The sequence below is a fragment of the Elephantulus edwardii genome, unplaced genomic scaffold (assembly GCF_000299155.1).
Source record: "Elephantulus edwardii isolate Elephantulus edwardi_28Jun2011 unplaced genomic scaffold, EleEdw1.0 scaffold00005, whole genome shotgun sequence".
NCBI lineage: Eukaryota > Metazoa > Chordata > Mammalia > Macroscelidea > Macroscelididae > Elephantulus > Elephantulus edwardii.
This window is the reverse complement of record NW_006399755.1, coordinates 4,838,201-4,847,138: the sequence shown is the minus strand read 5'-3', so window position 1 is coordinate 4,847,138 and position 8,938 is coordinate 4,838,201. Positions and strand designations below refer to the sequence as shown.

Genomic DNA, 8,938 nt, shown 5'->3' with positions numbered 1-8,938 from the left:
GGGAAAAGATCCCAAAAAAGCAAAGCTCTTCTAAAAAACAAAAGTGAAGTTGGAGGCACCTTACTTCTTGATCTAAAAACCTACTACACAGCTGTAGTAATTAAAACATCATGGTACCGGTACAACAAAAACATATAGATCAATGAAATGGAATTGAGAATACAAACATTAACCTATTAACTTACGGTCAAATGATGTTTGGCAAGATTATAACACCCTTTGAATATGGATAACACAGCCCCTTTAACACATGGTGATGGTAAAACTGGACATCTGCCTGTAGAAAACTGAAACTGGATTCACATCTCACACCATACACAAAAAACAGCTCAGGGAGGCTTCTGGAACAAGCTCCATGCGCTGGGCTGGCCCACGTCTATATAAGGGAGCCGCGGGGGAGGCGCGCTGGTTTCTTCTGCTTTCCGGTGCTGCTGCTGCCCGTGGGGTCCTGTCGCTAAAATGCCGGAGGAGACGCAGCCCCGAGACTAGCCGATGGAGGAGGAAGAGGTGGAGATGTTCTCCTTCCAGGCCAAGATCGCGCAGCTCATGTCGCTGATCATCAACACCTTTTACCCAAACAAAGAGATCTTCCTGTGGGAGCTCATCTCCAGCTCCTCCGACGGGCTCGACAAGATCCGCTACGAGAGCCTGACGGACCCCAATAAGCTGGACTCGGGCAAGGAGCTACACATCAACCTGATCCCCAACAAGAAGGAACGCACCCTGACCATCGTGGACACGGGCATCGGCATGACCAAGGCAGACCTGAACCTGGGCACCATCGCCAAGTCGGGCACCAAGGCCTGCATGGAAGAGCTGCAGGCCGGGCGGATATCTCCATGATCGGCCAATCTGCGTGGGCTTCTACTCGGCCTGCCTGGTGGCTGAGAAGGTGACTGTGATCACCAAGCACAATGACGACGAGCAGTACACCTGGGAATCCTCGGGCGGTGGCTCCTTCACCGTCAGGACCAACACAGGTGAACCTATGGGTCGTGGAACCAAAGTTATCCTGCATCTCAAGAAAGACCAGACTGAGTACTTGGAGGAAAGGAGAATGAAGGAGATTGTGAAGAAGCACTCTTAGTTTGTCACCTATGTGATTACTCTGTTTGTGGAGAAAGAGCGAGACAAAGAAGTGAGTGATGAAGAGGCTGAGGAGAAGGAAGATAAAGAGGCGGAAAAAGAGAAGGAAGAGAAGGAGGCCAATGCCAAGCCTGAGATAGAGGATGTGGGTTCCGATGAGGCGGAGGAGAAGGACAGGGAGGAGAAGAAGAAGGATGGGGGAAGAAAAAGGGGGGTAGGAGGTGGAGGAGAAGGAAGAGAAGAAGGAGGAGGAGGAAGAGGAGGAGGAGGAGGAGGAAGAGGACGAGGAGGAGGAGGAGAAGAAAAAGTAGTAGTAGTAGTACACCGACCAGGAGGTGCTCAACAGGGATCTTGACGATATCACCAGCGAAGAGTATGGTGAGTTCTACAAGAGCTTGACAAATGACTGGGAAGACCACCTGGCTGTGAAGCATTTCTCTGTTGAAGGACAGAGTTCCGAGCCCTTCTCTTTGGCCCATGATGGGCTCCCTTTGACCTGTTTGAAAACAGGAAGAAGAAGAACATTAAGCTGTACATCCCCTCCTGGATAACTGTGAAGAGCTGATCCCAGAGTACCTCAATTTTATCAGAGGTGTGGTGGATTCTGAGGCTCTTCCTCTGAATATTTCCCGTGAGATGTTGCAGCAGAGCAAAATGTCAAAAGTTATCAGGAAGAATTTGGTTAAGAAGTGCTTGGAGCTCTTCAGTGAACTGGCAGAGGACAAGGAGAACTACAAAAAGTTTTATGAGCAGTTCTTGAAGAACATTAAGCTTGGAATACATGAACATTCCCCAAACCAGAAGAAACTCTCAGAGCTGTTAAGATACAAACGTCTGCCTCGGGTGATGAGATGGTGGCCCTCAAGGACTACTGCATCCGGGTGAAGAAGAACCAGAAGCACATCTACTACATCACTGGTGAAACCAAGGACCAGGTCGCCAACTCGGCTTTCATGAAGCACCTGAGGAAGCACAGCCTGGAGGTGATGGACATGACTGAGCCCATCTGCGAGTACTGTGTGCAGCAGCTCAAGGAATTTGAGGGGAAGACTTTAGTATTAGTCACCAAATAGGGCTTGGAGCTTCCTGAAGATGAGGAAGATAAGAAGCAGCGGGAGGACAAGAAACCCAAGTTTGAGAACTTCTGCAAAATTATGAAAGAAATCTTGGAGAAAAAAGTCGAAAAGGTGGTGGTGTCCAACCACCTGGTCACATCTCCATGCTGCATTGTCACCAGCACATACGGCTGGACGGCAAACTTGGAGCGAATCATGAAGGTGCAGGCCCTGAGGGACAACTCAACTATGGGCTACATGGCGCCCAAGAAGCACCTGGAGATCAATCCTGATCACTCCATTATCGAGACCCTGCGGCAGAATGCGGAGGCGACAAGAACGACAAGTCCGCGAAGGATCTGGTCATCCTGCTGTAGAGACTGCACTCCTGTCCTCCGGGTTCAGTCTGGAGGACCCCCAGACCCACGCCAACAGGATCTACAGGATGATCAAGCTCGGCCTGGGTATTGATGAAGACGACCCCACTGCTGATGACACGAGTGCCATGGTCACTGAGGAGCTGCCCCCACTGGAGGGAGACGATGATACATCGCACATGGAAGAGGTCGACTGAGTCCAGCTCCGTTCGCTGTCCACATTCACTACTTCACCCTCATTCCTTCTCTCTGAAAAAATATTTTCAAGGATTCTTTTCTTTATTTTTGTTAACATTTAAAGAAATTGTATGGCATGACAATGACCCGGGGGCAGATGAGCTTCCTTCTGCTTGTAGTGTGATCCTGCGTCCTGTAGGTGCTCTGACAGAGCTAGCTGTCCCCTCATTTTACGTTGGCTAATTTACCAGATGGAGGTCATTTCTGTTGTAAGGTATGTGTAACCCAACCCTAACCCTGGTCTGAAGTTAGCTATTCAACGGATTCTTTAGTAAATAATTTTTGGTCACTGAAATGTCGAGCTACTCTGATGTTGAGAAGAAACTCTCTGTTAAGACCGCCTGAGTTTGATCTTCTAGGATCCAGATAAGCCTCCCTCCCTCTGTAGTGCCCAACTTTACATGTACCAGGCATCTAGAAACAAGTGTGTTACACTGAAGCATCTCTAAGAGACTCCACATCCAGGGCTTGTTTTCCAAAGAAGAGGTATTGTTTAGAGTAGCAAAACTAGGCACCTCCTAGACTGCTGCCATCAAGGCAGGTTCTGAGATGTAACCAAGCTTATGAGTGCCAGGTCACCTGCTACCACAAAGGCTGTGACAAATACAGTTCAGTTATAAAGGAAAAAAATGAAACAAAACAAAACAAAAAAACTAAAACAGCTCAAAGTGGATCAGAGACCTAGGTGTAAATCCCCAAACCATAAATATAATAAGATACAAAATAGGAACAAAATAGGCCTATAACATAAATAGGATTGCAAATGTAGCAAAAAATGTACAACCTAGAGAAAATAAGATTGACAAACATTACCTTCTTAAAATCAAATCCCTGTGTGCATCAGAAATTTTCTCCAGTTAGAATAGAGTAAAAATAAAATCCACAGATATGGAAAAAACATTTGGAAATGACATTTCAGATAAGGATCTTATAACTAAGGTTTACAGAATACTACAGGGCCTCCACAAGACAGACTGATAGATAACTCAATCACAAAAGACACGAAAAGACTTCACAAAGGAGGACTTTCAGATGGCCAAGAAATACGTGAGGAAATGTTAAAAATCACTAGCAATCAGAAGTATATAAATCAAAACAACAGTAAGATACCACCTCACTCTAGCAGCATTAAAAGAATTCTACAAAAGAGTAAACAATACATGTTGGGGAGGATGCGGTGAGATTGGAACTCTGGTGATGGGATTGTGAAATGGTACAACTGCTGTGGAAGATGGTTTGGCATTTCCTCAAAAAGGTGGACATAGAAATCCCATACAACCCAGCTGTTCGATTACTAGGAATATATCCCATGGAAATAAAAACTGAGACATGAATAGACATTTGTACATCTATATACCAGCATTATTCACAATAGCAAGAAAATGGAAACAGCACAAATGTTCATCCACAAACGAATGGATTGAGAAATTGTGGTACATTTACACAACGGAATTGCACTAAAGAGCAATGATTTTACAAAATACTACATAATTTAGGAGAGACCAGAGAGCATTTTGTTGAGTGAAACATCTCAGTCTCATAAGGACATAATCATAAGTCTCATAAGGACAAATAGGCCATTTTTTGTGAAAATGGAAGGATAACTGAGTAAGATATGTATAAATATTCAGAAGAGAAAGGAAAGAAAGGGTGCAGAAAAAGGGGAAGGGAGAAAAAAATCATAGGGATGTAGAGGTTGGTGTGTTGAAAGGGGGTGAAGTGATGGGAAAAGTTTAATGAGAACTTGAAAAGATGGGAAGATAATAGGCATTTTGCTGTTGTTGTTGTTAGGTGGTGTCGAGTTGAACACAACTCATAGCAACCCTATGAACAAAAGATCTGAACCCTATTCTGTCCTGTGCCATCCTCACACATCCTGACACACAAGAGCCCATTGCAGCAGTCACCGTGCCAATCCATCTGGTTGAATCTTTCTCTCCTTCACTGACCTTCCACACTTCCCAACATCATGTCCTTCTCTAAGGAATAGCCCCTCCTAGCAACATGTCCAAAGTATGGAGGCAAAGCCTCATCATTCTTGCCTTCAAAGAGCACTCTGGCTGCACAATCTCCAAGACATATCTTTTCGTTCTCTCGGCCATCAATGGTATGTTCAGTGCTCTTTTCCAACATCACAACTCAAAGGCATCAATTCTTCTGTCATTTCTATTTGTTGCCCAGCTCTCTGATGTACAATAAGTGATCAGAAAAATAATGCCCTGAATCAGATGCACCTTAGTCATCAAACTGACATTATCACTCTTCAATAATTTGAAGAAGTCCCTAATTGCAGTTATTCCCAGGGAAATGCATATCCTTAATTCCTGATTGCTGGTACCAAGGGTGTTAATTGTGGATCCAAGTAAGATAAAGTTGTTGACAGTTTCAAGCTCTACTCCACCCAACATGATGTTGCCTATTGGTCTAGTGTTAAGAATTTTTGTTTTCCTGACACTGAGATGCAACCCATACCAAAGGTTGCATTCCTTGATCTTTTGTAACAAGTGCTTCAAGTCCTCTTCACTTTGAGCAAGGTTGTGTTATCTGGATATCCAGGTTATTGATGAGTCTCCCTCCGACCCTGATGTCATATTTCTTTTCATAGAAACTAGCTTCTTGATAATTTGCTCAGCATACGGATTGAATCGGCAGGGAGAGAAAATACATCCCTTCTCAATTTTTTTTTTCCCTTCTCAATTTTAAATCATGCAGTGTTCCTTTGCTCTGTCTGCACAACGACCTCCTGGCCCAAGTATAGATTCTGCATAAGCACGATTAAGTGCTCTGAAGCTCCTATTCTTTTCAGTATCAGGCACACCTTTTTATGATCCACACAGTCAAATGCCTTTTCATAGTCAATAAGGCATAAATAGACATTCTTCTGGTATTCTTTACTTTTGGCCAGGATCCATTGGACATCAGCAGTGATACCCCTAATGCATGCCTAAATCCTACTTGAACTTTTTGAAGTTTCATATCGATGTAAGTTTCCTTACTGAGTAAGCAAAGTAAACATAAGACTATTTATTACTCTCTAGTGAACATTTTCACATGTTTTCCACCATACCATATAAAATTGTCCACTAACGACTGCTAGTAAGCCCAAGAGAACCTGTGCTTACCTTACTTATTGGTGATTTATGAACTCTGGTGGTTTAGTGGTAAGGAGTTGTTCTTCCAGGCCAAAGGTATATAGTTTGAATCTATCTGTCAGTCCGAGGGATGAAGATGGGCAATATCCTTTGGAGCAATATACTGGTTCTGAAAAATCTACCTATGAGTCGTCTATGAGCTGGAAGAAGCTCCCAGTGTCTTCAGAGCAAGTGCCTGACCATGCTTTCTTTAGAGTGCCTGAATTTAGATTATGAAAGAATACATTTCTGTATTAATACATTCCGTATTAACTCACTCAGTTGTTTTAACTTACGCAATTTATGATAGTTAATGGGGCCCTAAAAAAACTAATGGAGGCTTTGAAGGCCGATGAAAGAGGTGCTTGAGGAAGAGATTGATGGGTAGCGTCAAATGCTGCTGCTTTGCTGCAAGAGTACTGACAAAGGCTTGCCCTTTGTATCTATCGACGAGGAAATCTCTAATGAACTTGACAAGAGCAATTTGGAAAGTGTAGTTGTGGAGAAAATCTCACTAAAGTTAGCTTAAGAAAGAACAGCAAAAAGAGAAACGAAATGAAATGGTAGATGTAAGCACACTTCTTAGAGAAGTTTTCTTATTGATAGCAGAAAAATGAGATAATAAGGATTAATAGAAAATTTGTATGCTTTGGAGAATTATGCAGTAAGGATGAAAAATCTAATGATACCTGTAGGACAAGAGGAGTGGACTGATGAATCAGAATTCTTGTGTAGGTGAGAAGGGTAGGAGCTAATGCACAAAATTGAAGGATTAATTCTTCCAAAGAAATAGGATAGAATAGTACAGGCTGATGAATAGAGATATAGGTAGGTCTTGTGAACATTCTCTTTTGATTGCTTTGATTTGTGTTTGTGTGTGTCTGAAATAGAAAGTAAGGTCTTCAGTTGAGAATGTGGGAACAGACATCGGAAGTTTGAAGAAAGAAGAGAAAGTAGGAAGGTGTTATCAAATAGAGAAGAAAAGGGGATTAACTAAAGAAATACAGAGTGCCCTTCAGGCAATTGAAAGACCCTTGTGAGATTGGTGGCCAGTAATCCAAAGGAATCCTAATGGGTGAGCCTAAGATGTGATTTTCCCTTCTTATTCAGTTGTGAAGTTTCAGGCATAAAATAGTTGGGAAGTTTTGATGGAATCAGATAAGTATGCGAAAGAGTAATTTATTATGTGTTTGATCATAGAATTAGGGAGCTTTGGTGGCTTAGTAGTAAGGAGGTGCACTGCCAACCCAAAGGAAGGCAGTTGGAATCCACCTTCTGCTACAAGGCAAAGATGGACACTCTCCTTCCATGTGATTTAAAGCCATTGAAAATCCACTAGAAGGTAAGCTATGAGTTCCTTCCAACTTGACACTAGATAACAACAACAACAACAACAACAAAGTGGAAAAATAAAAGGACTTCAGTGGTTCACATGTTAATCTATTAATCAAAAGTTTAGTTATACAAGGCTACTCAGAGATGAATTGGGAGAAAGTTCTGCTGATTACCTTCTGAAATGTCACAGAAATGAAAATCCTATGGAGCACAGTTTTTCCATATAACACAGGGGGTTTTCATTAGTTGGGACTGCTATCATGGTAATGGGTTTGGGTTGGGTGTAGGAAAGGAAGTGAGGACATAAGGTAGGTAGGCATTGGCAGTAAAAGATGCACTGAAAGTACCAATGGAGTTTAAAGGTTATTTTGAACCAAGACATTAAAGGGAATGAGATAGGAAATGTGTAGTGGCAATCAGGATGCTTGAAATTAGAATCAAAATAACTCACCTCAACTCAGTTGATTGCCTTGAGTCAAAATTGACACACACCTGACCCAACAGAGATATTAGAAGCTGTGAGTAGCACGGGAAGAGATTTCTCATCTTTTTCTCACAGAGCAGCTGGTGGATTCAAATTGCATGTTTTTGGATTAGCTGCACGACTCCTTCCCCACTAGACAACCACAGGCCTAAGATATGAGTAAGACTGTGTAGTAAATGAAATAGAATAAAGAGAAGAAATTAATATTGTATGGATGCTGGTATTGGAAAAAGAACTTACATAAATTAAGATTTATGGTAGGTGTAGTTCTGAGTTCAGTTTTTGTTTTTGTATTTCTCTAGAACTGGAAAAGAACTATTGTGTACTGCCAAGTCAATTTTTTACTCAACGACCCCAGATGACAGAATAGAACTGCCTCATAGTATTTTTGGCTATAGTTTTTATGGAAGTAGATTGCTGAATTACTCTTCTATGAAGCCACTGAGTGTATTTTAAGTACAGTTTTAGAGAGAGTGTTATTATTGGTAGGTGTCATTGAGCTGAATACAATTCATAGTGACCCTTTGAACAATAGATCTGAACTCTGCCATATCCTGTGCCATCCTCATCATTTCTGACATACACAAGCCTATTGTAGCAGTCATTTTGTCAATCCATCTGATTGAAGGTCATCTTCCGTCTTTCAAAGCATGATGTCCCTCTCCGAAGAAAGCATTTCTGAACAACATGCCTAATGTATGAGATGAACTTTTATCATCTTTGCCTCCAAGGAGCAGTTTCTCGAAGGCATATCTATTTATTCTTTTAGCAGTCCAAGAAATATTCAGTACTTTTCACCAACACTGCAGTCCAAAAGCACTAATTCTTCTAGCATTCTTATTCATGATCCAGCTCTTAGCAGTATAGCAAGTGATTGAAAAGACCATGGCCTGTATCAGACACCTTAGTCCTCAAACTGACACCATTCCTCTTCAATAGTTTGGAGAGGTCCCTGACTGCAGACTTTTCCAGTGCAATAAATACATCTCCTAATATCCTGACTGCTGGTATCAAGTGTGTTGAGTGTGGCCTGAAGTAAGATGAAGTCATTGAAAGTTTCAGTATTTTCTCCATGTATCATGATGTTGCTTATTGGTCCAGTGGTGAGAGTTGTTGTTTTCTTAATGCTGAGATGTATGTAGTGTGGTTGTTTTCAGAAGATATGTGCCTCACACATACTAGGTTATCTATGAAGTTTAGTTATTTACTTTTCTAGTATTTATTCAAGATTCT

At 42.0% G+C, this 8,938-nt stretch overlaps 1 pseudogene; it reads left to right on the top strand.

Moving 5' to 3' along the window:
* The first annotated feature begins 459 nt into the window (after positions 1–459).
* Positions 460–2,715, top strand: LOC102849932 (annotated as a pseudogene).
* The last annotated feature ends 6,223 nt before the right edge of the window (positions 2,716–8,938 follow it).